This window comes from Dreissena polymorpha, chromosome 16 (genome assembly GCF_020536995.1).
Source record: "Dreissena polymorpha isolate Duluth1 chromosome 16, UMN_Dpol_1.0, whole genome shotgun sequence".
NCBI classification, from domain to species: Eukaryota; Metazoa; Mollusca; class Bivalvia; order Myida; family Dreissenidae; genus Dreissena; species Dreissena polymorpha.
Genome location: NC_068370.1, coordinates 32,787,919 through 32,802,265, shown reverse-complemented (window position 1 = coordinate 32,802,265; position 14,347 = coordinate 32,787,919). Strand labels below are relative to the sequence as shown.

At 34.7% G+C, this 14,347-nt stretch overlaps 2 long non-coding RNA genes across 2 annotated transcripts; one reads left to right on the top strand and one right to left on the bottom strand.

The window, feature by feature from the left end:
* Positions 1-1,664: 1,664 nt before the first annotated feature.
* On the top strand, positions 1,665-4,658 carry LOC127862592 (uncharacterized). The gene is made up of 2 exons (XR_008040693.1): positions 1,665-1,982; positions 3,624-4,658. It is a non-coding gene; the product is annotated as an uncharacterized LOC127862592 (long non-coding RNA).
* A 1,186-nt stretch (positions 4,659-5,844) lies between these two features.
* On the bottom strand, positions 5,845-11,654 carry LOC127862590 (uncharacterized). Its single transcript, XR_008040692.1, has 4 exons — positions 11,316-11,654; positions 10,627-10,738; positions 8,048-8,128; positions 5,845-6,495 (listed from the first exon to the last, which is right to left on the bottom strand). It is a non-coding gene; the product is annotated as an uncharacterized LOC127862590 (long non-coding RNA).
* Between the last annotated feature and the right edge of the window lie 2,693 nt (positions 11,655-14,347).

The window sequence follows — 14,347 nt, the reverse complement described above, 5'->3', positions numbered from 1 at the left end:
TTACCCGAAAAGGTAACGGCAAACTTAGCACCTTTTTTAAAAGCTCTCAAACAAAATAATTCTACCTTTTCCATTTTGTGTTGTAAAAGTAAAATAATAGAAGAGAATGTTAAACATATTATTTTTAAACAGGAATGCCTCTTCCCCCAACCATTAGTATTTATGATAACAATGACAGTAAGCAACCTTAAAGTTTGCGCATGTCTAACTTTAAATGAACAGACTTTCCGTAAACTCCGTTCTGCTTCCTCCCACTCCCCTCAAGCGCGGAGTATATTATAAATAATAGTCTGATCGTAATACATCCCAAACTAATTGCATATTATAATTATACAATAATGGGAAACATTAAGTGTGTTAAATTTATACATTTTGTTTCACCTTTTATTTATTTTATTTGAATGTTTGGGAATAATTACGAACTAAATCAATTGCATATGGTGTTCCATATAAAGATCATTGAAGTTTTTTTTATTATGTTTTTTGTTAATGAATGGTTATTTTAAAGTGCACCATGTTGCCAACGGAAAGAGATTAAACTGATTCTTGTCTTCACTATATGTTTATCATCCATCATAACAAAAAGCAATTATGTTGCTCTGGTTAATGAAAAACGTTGAGTAATTAAATCGAATAGATATTCTTGCTTCATTGCTGTTCAATTTGAAGTGTAATGCTATTACGCAATAAACTGGCTTAAACGCAAACTGTTTTGCACTGACTGATCTAAGGCGATGTCTATAGTTTTATTCTTATAGTTTAGTTTGTGTATTATGTTATCGTACGTATTGTCCTCTCGTGAATAGATCATTGGTCACTTGTCTTAAATACAAGACTTTCGTATGGTGACAATTTTCCTTTGGTGAGTGTTTTTTTTTTAGTTTCAGTGCAAATTAAGTTAATATAGAAGGACGTGTTTTTTATTGAGCGATAGCAGACTTTACTCAAAACAGGTAAGCTTTTCACTTGAAGTTCGTTTAAGGAAGGTAGGCGTTTATGTTCTTAGAAATTTGCATATTGGCGTTTGTTTTTTCCTATTAGTTAACGAGTACATCTCAAAATAATCTTTAGCTATTGCTGCATATGAGACGAAATATATATCTGCAATATTCAAAGTCAACCATCGGTTTGCGTACAATTCAACATGCGTTGGATGTGATCGTTTTAGTTTTAATTGATACCATTCCAATTTTTACATTTCGTTGAAAACATTGTTGACAACTTCACAATGAAGCTGCTGAATACTTGGAGTATTGATACTTTTCAGACTCTAACGTGTCAATATAGCGAAGAATGTACATAGGAGCCGGAATATAATCACTAAAACACATTTGATACCACATTTCAAGTAATATCTTCCCTATGGAAAGCCAAAGGGGACCCCCGCTAAAATACATATACTTATATAGTAAATATCGGGATTTTCATTTTTCGCGGAACTTTCACTTTCCGCGAAAAACCAAGGCCAGCATAGCCATAAAATACTACATACAAATCGAAATCTAAAAAGCGCGAAACTTTCATATATTTTCCGTCGGAACAATTCTCTTTCAACCCTGGAGAGAATGCGGGCTCAAATAATCGCGCAGAACCTAAATATTATCTACTCTGTACAAAAAGTAGTGTATAAAATCGCGCGGACCTTATCCACAAAGCGCGGAACACAAATATCTTCCGCGAAAATTAAGCATTGAATTACTGTACAAATCTCGGGTTGCTATGTAAATTGCGGGTTGCTAATGAAAAATCGCGCGGAAGATTCATTACTCCGCGCGATTTTCAATAGCATTGAATTACTGCACGAAATTCGGGTTGCTATGTGGTTACGCGATAAAATTTGATTGGTTCCGACACCTAGAAAGAACCTATCAAAACTCGCGTCTTATCCAGCATTCATGCAGTCATCATGATGACTGTTTCACATTAACACAAAAAATTGTAAGGGCGAAAGCGTGATCAATTTTGATGACATTAGCAATGAGGTTAGTATTTAACATACATGAATTTTAATGCAATTAAAACAGCTCAAGAGTATCGAGTGTTGTTTTCACGGTTTGTCTATATGCAAACGTCTCTGATTAAACATAAACACCCGCAAAAACACGTCATAATCATATGTCGGCAAATAATGAAATATAGTGTTTGTGTGTAAGAAACATCTTCCCTTAAGCTCAGTTAGTAGAGAGCCAAGTTATTGTTATGGCAGTCGTATGCTCTAGTCCAGCGCCGTATACATCTTCAATTAAAAAGAAAAAGAACAAGGCTTTACAGGCAATTCATCCCAAAGGCAACTCGTACCTTGGTCAACTCGTACCCATTTTTAGCTCGGCGTTTTCGGAGAAAACCCGAGGTATTGTCATAGCCAGCTCGTCGTCCGCCGTAGGCGTCGTGCTAAAACCTTAGCATTGGCTCTAAAATCAAAGTGCTCCACCTACAACTTTGAAATTTCATATGTAGATGCACCTTGAGTTCTACACGCCACACCCATTTTTGGATCACTAGGTCAAAGTCACTGTGACCTCTAATATAAAACTTTAACATAGGCTCTAAAATCAAAGTGCTTCCACCTACAACTTTGAAACTTCATATGTAGATGCACCTTGATGAGTTCTACACGCCACACCCATTTTTGGGTCATTAGGTCAAAGGTCAAGGTCACTGTGACCTCTACTATAAAACTTTAACATTGGCTCTAAAATAAAGTGCTTCCACCTACAACTTTGAAACTTCATATGTAGATGCATGTTGATTTGTTCTACACGCCACACCCATTTTGGGGTCACTAGGTCAAGGTCATTGTGACCTCTAAAAAAATAAATCTGACAAGCACCTGTAGCAGAGCGTGGCATCCGTTATGCGGTGCTCTTGTTGTCAACTCGTTCTTCATTCAAACTATTCAACTTGTTTCATTTGTCTTATTTTGTCACAATTGTAAAATTCTTGAAAGACATCAACCACAAGTGTCAATTTTCATCAACACTTTCGCTGCTTATACATATCTGCAGCAGACAACTTGCGTGAGCAATGCTTAGATAATTTAAGTTGAAACATCAAGAGGAAAATAAAAATTGTTTGGGTAGGTACAAGTTGACTAAAAAACAGGTACGAGTTGACCACAATGGGTAGGTGTTTACCACGGAACAATTTGACCGGCATGCAGAACAAGATTATTGATTATTATATTTAACTGTCACACAAATCTGAAAGATAACACAATGTATTACAAACACAATGACTGTCAAGACATTCTAAACTCTTACAGTTAACATATAACAGGTGCACACATCTGATATACTGACCAAATTAAATAACTCAAGATTCACACCAGATACGACACAGTTTCAAAACTCGACATTTTGTCTGCATGCCACGCCAATTTAGTCCAAAAAATTTGATTTAACCAGTGAATTCTGAGCTATATATCTTAAAGCAGAATGCACATTATGTCTAAAAAGTGTTTTTCGGCTAATTTCTGGTATGAACTATCTTCACACATAGCATCTGGTAAACCTTCAGATAGCAATAGCAGAATGCTAATAATGAGTATAATGTTCTGTATTGTGGAAGAAATACATGTAGTAAAATAATATGATAGTATGAAACATGGTTTTTGTATTTTATAGCTGTAGCAGTGTTCCCAACTTGAACATCATCTTCTGTGTACATATCTGAGGCAGAGCCAGCTTGCCCATCTGACCTCTGTTGTGGACAACCGAGTAAGAGCCAGCTTGCATGTCATCTGTTGTGGACATCCGTGTTAGAGCCAGCTTGCACGTCCTCTATTGTGGACATCAGTGTTAGTGCTAGCTTGCATGTCATCTGTTGTGAACATCCGTGTAAGAGCCAGCTTGCACGTCATCTCTTTTGGACATCAGTGTTAGAGCCAGCTTACACATCCTCTGTTGTGGACATCCGTGTAAGTGCTAGCTTGCACGTAATCTGTTGTGGACATCTGTGTTAGAGCCAGCTTGCACGTCATATGTTTAGGACATCAGTCAGAGATAGCTTGCATGTTATATACTTGTGGACATTAGTCAGAGCCAGCAAGGACAATCTCTGTTGTGGATATCTGTCTTAGAGCTTGCACGTCATCGGTTGTTCACATCCTTGTAATAACCAGCTTGCACATCAACTGATGTGGAAATCTGAGTCAGAGCCAGCTTGCACATCATCCGTTGTGGACATCTCTTTATGATTCTACTCTTTGCTTAGATTGACACTGTGACTTTAGTGTAATATGTTACAACCTTAAGCTATTCCTATTGTTGAATAAAAATATTGTGTCATTAAAATATATTTTGTTGGATAATTTGTATGTTGAGTTGTATTGTTTGGTCATTGCAAAGTATCAAGTTATTTTAAGACAAGAAAAAGCTCATCTTTCATCATGTATTTATATTAAAATTCTTGAATGTTAGTGAAGGTACAGTTCATATAATTAAAAGCAATTTTAATATGATTGCTTGTGTTTTATTGCACAGTGAATACCATCTTGTCTTTATGCTGACATATAGAACGGAAAAATAGTAAACTGTCGTTTTTATATGCAATGGGATTGTATATGAAGACTTGCATGTTCAGATGAAAAAATTGCCATAATTTTTCTCTTTATATTTTATTCCTGCTAAATGGTTGATGCAATAAAGTTAAGTCTTTAATGACTTGTGTTTCTTGTAATATTATTTGTAAGCAAATTTGGCTGTAGTATTAGATGCATGCTGTACAAGATACTGTAGATCAACATTATATTGTTTGAGTATGAATAGATAATTCAAGGTGCACAGCCATTAATTTTGCCCTCCACCATCTCCGATTTTGGTTAGACAGTTGCAAGTTACTTGCATTAGTATGAAGTCTTAAAATAACTTAAGTATAATTGCTGTTGTGTTATTATTAACCTTTTCCTGCTCTGAGGAAATTTTAAATTTTCTACATGCAAACATCATAAAACCAGAACAGCCTGCAAGTAACTCACAATCTGTTCAGGTTTTATGCTGTTTGCTGCTCATCAGTATCCATGGGTTGGAAACAAAGCCTTTAAAACTTTAATATAGTAAGAAAAGTCTTAAATTAAATTTATTCTCGAATGTGTCTTAGTGCGTTTTTGAGTGGTACAGGGTTAAATGTCTCATTTTGTTTTTGATTATCTTTGGTTTATTGAACATATATGAGCCTTGCTCTGTGAAATAGGGGTTTAATGCATGTGCGTTTAGTATCCTCCCTGATTAGCCTGTGCGGTCTGCCCAGGCTAATCTGGAGTGCACATGCATTAAACCCCTTTTTCACAGAGCGAGGCTCATATGTATTAGACAGTGCATTCAAATAATACAATTTAAATCTGAATATTTTATTTAGTTGCAATACTCAAAGACCTATCAATATTGATAGGTCTTTGCAATACTTTAAAGCTTACTATGTTTGCAGTTTTAGTGAAAACACAAACTTTTAATCAAAGAAGCATATAATGTGTATTACTCATTTAATCAACTTCCACTTTATTCCATACACGTGTTCGACTCTGTGACATTATGTTCTGTCAAAGCTTTTTATTGCAAATTTATTAAACATAAATTGGTAACCTTGGGTATCCAAAAGGAATCCAAATTTTACTAGCCATAGACTTTCCAAAATGCAATTGTTTCTGAGAAGTATTTTTCTCTAGAAGGTGGCAAAACTCCTAAGCAATTCCTTTTTGGGCTAATGGTAGGGCTTATGCGTGTAACACCCATTGACAAATTATTAAATATACATTGAAAGGTCATTGTTCACAAAACAGATCATGATATAACATGATGCAGCATTTTGTACTATATCAAATTAAATGTTGCTGAAAACAGTAGAATATTCAAATTATGGACATTTTATTCTGTTAATAATGCTATCTTTCTAACATTACAAATCAATAAAGCATGCTTAACAATAGCAGAACTCTTTTGACTTTTAATTATCTTTTCCAGTCTTTAAATCTTTACAAAATTCATTGTCCCACTAACACCATCTTAAAAACAGGTTATGGCTTCCAATTGTTAATCAACTATAAAGCATGAACAAAGGCACAAATATCGCAGTATCTTTTGCAAATGATACAAATGTCCATGGCCTCGATACTGAACAAAAAGCAAGATTTCTTGTCAGGCGGTAAGCTGAATCCTCGAGAACATTCGAAAAATGTCCATTTAATGCGCCACTGGGCCTTTCCTATTTAAATGGGCATCATGCACAGAACTTGGCCATCCAGGTCATATGTCCAAACATTTCAAGTAACTGTCACAGACTGCTTGAAGAACTAAACTGCTGATAAACAAGGACCTATGCTCAGATGTTGAAGCAGGACATGCACTGTGGGTTCCATCAACAGTCCAATCATTCTACATCATTCATGAAATTCATAGGCAATGATCTTCAGCTCATGACGAGATTCTGGAAATCTGAAGTACTGCTCCATCATTGCTGACAAGACTCTACATGTTGAAATGACTGTGTAATGTTGAGTCCCTGAAATACAAAAGTAAAATTCATGCTAGAGTTTAGCCATATTAATTATGCTTGATTGCATTGAAAGCTTTATGCTTATTAAGACATTCTAGAGTCCGTTTTCTGGGAGTAATCAGTACTTTGTATATATGAAGATAAAGAGACCGCTAATAAACAGGGTTGAACCCAAAATGTTCCCATCACTAGGTGAACACCATATCCACTACGCCAGCCTGACAAAGTAAATGAAGTGAAGCTTCTAAGTTATGTCTCATTTGATTGTTAACAAGAGCACGCCCTGCAGGTTCAGACCTCTCATCTATTTTTTTTAAAGTTGAAGGGACCTATCTCAATACTTCAATCACAAAGGAGGGAGAGGTGGGGTGGAGAAGGGTGTACAGTGTGGTGGTGTGGTCATTTATTACACTATCTTCCAAAAATGAAAAAATGATAAAAATAAATATTTGTGTTTTTTAGCCATGTTTAAAAAAAAATGGGCAGGGGTATAGTGTGAGGGTGTGGTCATTTATTAGATGATCTTTCAAAATGAAAAAAAAAGTACTTTTTTCTTTTTTTTGGGGGGGCGTGGGGGATGGTTTGGGTGGAGTCTATTGTGGTATGTCAGATAAGAGTTGCTTTGTAACGCTTGTAAAGAAGTTATGGAAATTTTAGCAAAATTTAATAATTTCACCTTGAGAGTCATGGTCATTCAAAGGTCAAGGTAAAATTCAACTTGCCAGCTACAGTAACTTATGATAGCATGACAGTATTTGAAGTTTGAAAGCAATAGCCTTGATACTTGAGAAGTAAAGTAGATCAAAACACAAAATTTAACCATTATATTCAAAGTTACTAAGTAAGAAAAGGACCATAATTCTGTCAAAATGACAACCAGAGTTATTCAACTTGTCCTGTACTGTCCCCTTATGATAATTTGCGAGTGTTCCCAGTATGAAAGCAATATCTATGATACTTTAGGAGTAAAGTGGACCAGAACACAAAACTTAACAAAATTTTCAATTTTCTAAGAATAAAAAGGGCACATAATACTTTCAAAATGCCAGTCAGAGTTACATAACTTTGTTCTGCACAGTCCCTTTATGATAGTAAGTGTTGCAAGTATGAAAGCAATAGCATTGATACTGTAGGAATAAAGTGGACCTAAACACAAAACTTAACCAAATGTTCAATTTTCTAAGTATAAGAAGGGCACATAATTCTGTCAAAATGCACGCCAGAGTTATCTAACTTTGCCTGCCCTGTCCCCTCATGGTAGTAAGTAAATAAGTTTTATACTTGATACTTTATGAGAAAAGTGGACCTAAACACAAAACTTAACCGGACGCCGACGCAGACGCCGACGCCAAGATGATGACAATATCTCTTTTTTTTTCAAAAAAAAAAGATGAGCTTATAAATAAAATGTAACATATTGCAAACTTGATTACACGATTTTTCATAAATACTCTTTCAGCTTTTTATTTATATACGAAGGCTAGGGTCACTTTCTGCGAGCCTTACAAAAAAACTAACTATATTTGCAATTGTCAAGACTCCTTCACATACAATTTACCTTTGCTTATTCCAATATCCTTTTGCCAACCAACATTGTGCGGTCACGTACCATACATGGTTCCACAGTTGTACAGAATTCCTACAAAATAAATGAAGTATACATTTACAATTCAAATTTCTTTTCAAAGAATGTGTAGGTAACTAAATTCCCTATACATTACTTTAATGTCATAAAATAAATTTCAAACAAGGGCTGTTTGTAAAACATGCATGCCCCCCATATGGATTGTCAATTGCTGTGGCAGCCATTGTGTGAATACGTTTTTTGGCACTGTGACCTTGACCTTTGACCTAGTGACCTGAAAGTCAATAGGGGTCATCTGCGAGTCATTATCTATGTACCTATGAAGTTTCATGATCCTAGGCATAAGTTCTTGAGTTATCATCCAGAAACCATTTTACTATTTTGGGTCACCGTGACCTTGACCTTCGACTTAGTGACCTCAAAATCAATAGGGGTCATCTGCGAGTCATGATCAATGTACCTATGAAGTTTCATGATCCTAGGCATAAGCGTTCTTGAGTTATCATCGGGAAACCATTTTACTATTTAGGGTCACTGTGACCTTGACCTAGTGACCTGAAAATCAATAGGGGTCATCTTCGAGTCATGATCAATGTACCTATGAAGTTTCATGATCCTAGGCAAAATCGTTCTTGGGTTATCATCCGGAAACCATCTGGTGGACAGACATATGGACATTCGGACCGACATGTGCAAAACAATAAACCTGCTCTTCTTCGGAGGGGGGCATAAATATTTAACAGATGTATTTAACAAAAATTAACTTGATTCATCAAATTAATCAGTATCGAATAATAGACCAGTTTCACAATATGAACACCGATACTATTTTTAGATATCAATCATATCACCTGACGCGTTGAATTGCAGAACAAGGCTGAACGTGGAACTGCATTTTCTTTTGCTATGCAAATTGCGTTGAATATCAAGATTATAATGCGCAATTGACACTGGTTACAATTAAGTCAAACATATGAATACAGACAACCATCACATGTCATGCTGTGTTAAGTAAAAAAATTGATAAGTAATTCAAATATAAAAATTATAACACCTAAATAATGATTCAAGGACATAAGTTATGTACTATTAGTGTATTAATGAATTATATTTAATCTTTATATATAACAATAGATGTGTTCATCAGAAACACAATGCCCACTACTGCGCCGCTTTTAATTATACATATATTTTTTTAACCTTTGACCTTGAAGGACGACCTTGACCTTGAACTTCCACCACTCAAAATGTGCAGCTTCATGAGATACACATGCATGCCAAATATCAAGTTGCTATCTTCAATGTTGCAAAAGTAATGGCCAACGTTAATTTTTTTTCGGACAGACGGACAGACTGACATCCTGACTGACTGACGGACAGTTCAACTGCTATATGCCACCCTTCCAGGGGCATACAATTTCCAGTTATCCATAAGCATCAGAGTAAATGTGGTCTGAAGACTAAACATCGATTATTGCACAAATCGAAGTCATAAATTAGCAGTATACAATACTAAGTATTGTAAGACTACAATTTTCAAAGGTAGGATGTGTACAATTTCATGAATTATAGAACGTGTAAGAGTTGAATCAAGCATCAGACAAAGTCCTATCAAATAGAAGAAAATGACACAAATGTTTAGCATTAAATTTTTGAAATATTAAAAATATATAGGTATAAAGCACTTTATAATTATGATAAAACTGGCTAATATGTATACAGTATTTAGTTTCTGACAATCTTTTTGGACAGATGACTTTCAATGTTGACAATATCTTTTATGTTCAGTAAAAGCAACAATTGAGTATTTGGCGTTAAATTATTCCAAGAAACGGCTACGCAATGCTACAACCATGAGACGCCATGGTCACAATGACATGGAGGTGTCATTAATTGTGTTAAATGACCAGATATCTACAAAATGTGGTTTATGACATCACGTTGTTATTTAGTATTTGTCTGCACAGTATCTGCCATACTTGGAGTGTCAGAGTTTGTGCAAAAAAAAAGAATACAAACAAGAATACAAACAAGTGCTTTAATCAAGAAAATGTATTTCATATATTGGCACTTAAAATGGAAAGTATATATTAAGTAATTAATGGCTATATCTGACGAAGTCAACTTGTGTTGGCAATATCATTAAGTAGATCTAGCTGAATGATCAAAAGCAGAGCGATATTGCGATGCACTATTAGAAATCTCTACACGTTCAGCCTCATTCTGGAATTCTGCAATCATTTGACTACCTGCTATATTGGCTTATTGTGAAAAGGGTCTATTCACTTATAAATACTTTAAAGAAGTAGATTTTCCATCACTCTACAGCTGTTGGGCTTTCTTAAAGGAAGTTTGGGAGAAAAATAAATCTACTCCAAGTTTTTATCACAAAAAACTTCCAACAAGTGGAGAATTAGCCGCATTTAGTGGATGATTTAGAAACATGATTAATTTAAATTAGATCTACATGTAATAGCTATTGAAAAGTTAAGTTATCCAGTTATTCTTGCTGCAATGTGGATAAGAATAATACAAACCAATAGCTGACAAACCTGATATCAGTGATATGTTGACCTTTGAAGTCGAAATTGAGACCTGAAATCTGTCTGTATAGAGAGGCACAATTTGTTTGGCATATCTTCAACCATTACTGGCAACACACACCTACAAAATTTATATATAAATTATATTAAAACATAAATTTATTTATAATTTTATTTATTAATTTATGACGAAATGTTTAAATCTAGGTCAGCTATAACGAAACTAAAAACGGATTAAAAACAATACCTTATTTTAATTAATAGGTTGAAAACAAAAATAAATGTATTAATATATTGACGTTCAACTGAACGAATACAAGACACAAGTACATTACATTACAATAAGTTATTATTTCAGTCACATTCGGAGAAAACTGGGCTTAGTGCATGTGCGTAAAGTGTCATCCCAGATTAGCGTAAGCCTGTGCAGTCCGCACAGGCTAATCAGGGACGACACTTTCCGCATAAACTTCATTTTCGGTAAGGAGGGACTTCCTTGAAATCAAAAATACCATAAAAGCGGAAAGTGTAATCCCTGATTAGCATGTGCGGACTGCACAGGCTAATCTGCGATGACACTTTACGCACATGCATTAAGCCCAGTTTTCTCAGAACGCGGCTCATTTAATTAACAATTGTCAACATTATGCATATTATCGGATAGTTTTACACAATATTAAAAAAGTACAAATACAAACCTGGTAATACATGTAAATGATCGTATGCAATACAGTTATTGATCCCAATCTGATCTATTTCCGAATTATCTGCGAATCCATCGAGTAGAAACAATAACCATGCAATTCGCTCCGCCATCTTGAAACGTTATACTTACTGAACGCACTGATTGTGTTGCATTTGTTACAAAGTATCTGATTGGTTATTTCTAAGTATCGGATCCAATCAAATTTTTCGGGTAACTAGGGATTCTAACACCTAACAACCCGAGATTTGTACAGTAATTCAATGCTTAATTTTCGCGGACGATATTTGTGTTCCGCGCTTTTTGGATCTGGTATTTACTGGATTTTCTCTCTTTAATAGACTATTTAAAATAGCATTCTACAATCTCCGCGCGATTTTAAACACTACTATTTGTACAGAGTAAATAAATAACGTTCCGCGCGATTAATTGAGCCCGCTTTTTCTACAGGGTTGAAAAATAATTGCTCCGACGGAAAATATATGAAAGTTCCGCGCTTTTTAGATTTCGATTTGTATGTAGTGTTTTATGGCCATGCTGGCATTGGTTTTTCGCGGAAAGTGAAAGTTCCGCGAATAATGACAATCCCGATATTTGCTATATAAGTATATGTTTTTTAGCGGGGGTCCCCTTTGGCTTTCCATAGAAAATATATGAAAGTTCCGCGCTTTTTAGATTTCGATTTGTATGTAGTGTTTTATGGCCATGCTGGCATTGGTTTTTCGCGGAAAGTGAAAGTTCCGCGAATAATGACAATCCCGATATTTGCTATATAAGTATATGTTTTTTAGCGGGGGTCCCCTTTGGCTTTCCATACTTCCCGCAAATGGTAATGTCGGCCGCAAGTATCGGAAACAGAAAAGGCAACGTGTGACTAAAAGGAGTCAATGACCTAGGTCATCAACATTTCCTATGGGGCACAAATATTGTGATTGTGATGGACCAATATCCAGTACGCCACGGCGACCTAGTTTGTTTAAAAATAATATCGAGAAAAAAATTAATGTACATGTATTACAAAATATTTGTTTCATTCAAAAGTGGCATTGGGCGCTTAGCTACATGAAATATCCTTATGTTAGATAGTCGGAATAGTGGTATGCAAATTGGTTTTCGGATGTATCATTTTAATTACGTTTTCGTTCATAAAATTATAAGAAACTTCAAACACACAATCGGATTCTTTTTAAGAAAAAACAACATGGATAACAAAATAAAGCTTTTACCATATAGTGTATATTGAATTATTGATGAATTTAAGTAAACTACGACATCGGTTGTGTTATAAATTTTTCGGATACAAAAATTCCGATATTTACAACTAGCTGTTTGCGTTGTGAACGAATACATGAACGGGTTTCGCCTTAAATTGTTATCATTCAATACATTTCATAATACATACACGCATACCGGAATACATTCACTTGCACAAATGCATATATAATAATACACTGCATTTCAATAGATGAGTAGTTAACGGGAGATTGTATAAGTCAACATGGTCTTACGAAAACTGGCATGTAACTGTCATTTAATAATAACTGATTTTGCAAATTTTTAATGTATTGACATAATTTTTTTCTATATTGGACTAATTACATTAGTTATAAAACAAAAAATCGCATACAGTAGACACATAATTTATATACATGTATGCTTGCGGGTATTAAAAAAAAGAAAACATATTAACATAAATGTTGTGTATATCAAATATTCTAAATATAATACCCACTAATCTTTCTATGGAGGATGCATATTAGCAACGTTGTAAAATAACTCACTGATAACGCGTACAGAAATATCACAACTGAGCTCAGCTGAATTCGAAATACGATCGCGCAAATGCATAGCGATTCATATACAAATAGAAATAGTGTTCGTTTGTATTTATGTTGTTATATCAGCTAATATTCAACCCCTTTTCCTTCTGATAAATAGCCATATAGCGCCCTGATCAGTCAGTGAATTCCTACGCATACAATCTCCAAACTATTGCGCTTTGACAGATTAATAACTCTACATTGAACATTATTTTTAAAATACCTGTATATATACAGAAACATGGTAGAAAAACCGTATAACATTTATAATATTCACTTGTTACGTTTGTATATAATCTCTTTTTAGCATCAGTGCTCTTTTAATATATTGTACTTAAGTAAATCTTCCTTCATGACCAAGACCTTGATCTAACCTGCTTTACCATGTTGACGATCTGCTTTTGATTATTTATTGGATATGGGTTTGATTTTCTGAAACTAAATCTTTCGTTTGCTCTTTGTTGAAATTTATATGGAACACCTGATGTATTTATTTTACGAAAATGTGTGACTTTCATGTTAATTCGGTTTTGTGTTTTATACTTTTGATGTCTGTTTACATGTCGCAAGAGTTGTAAACATAAATTTTGAAACATACTTTCCAGCATTTAAAAAGATATAACACGTATTTTTGCACAATCTGCTATTGACAGGAGAAGATAATAACCATCCAATTTAAGTGCAAGTTTAATTTTCATAAGAAAATGCCATAACTTTATGTCAATTAAAGTTCGTTGTGTTCCTTAATAATATATGTCGTTGTTATCAAAACCAACCGTCCAAAAATACGTGAGGAATAATAACTATTCGCTGTGTTGCATATTCGTTGCGGAAATTGTTCACAGTCCTATAGCGATGACGAAGTAATTACTGCACGCACAATTAGGCTATTGTACCCCAGGGCATCGTTTTACCGACGCAGTCGAGACTATTGACACTGTTTCGTGTACCGATTCAAGTACAAGGTGATTTTTTCGTTCAGACGCTTGCATATGTGGCTACAAGCGTAGGATGACGAGCAAGAATAGGCCGGATTATAAGATTCGAATGTTTATTGAAATAGGAAAAATGTTTAGATTTGTTTGTATATTTTTGGCTATTAAACAAGTATGTTTAACAATTCTTCACATGCATTTGTGTCATTATAATTTGTTTTATAAGTAAGAGGTCATTGCCTTAAATTCGATCAGATCATCGCTATACGTCT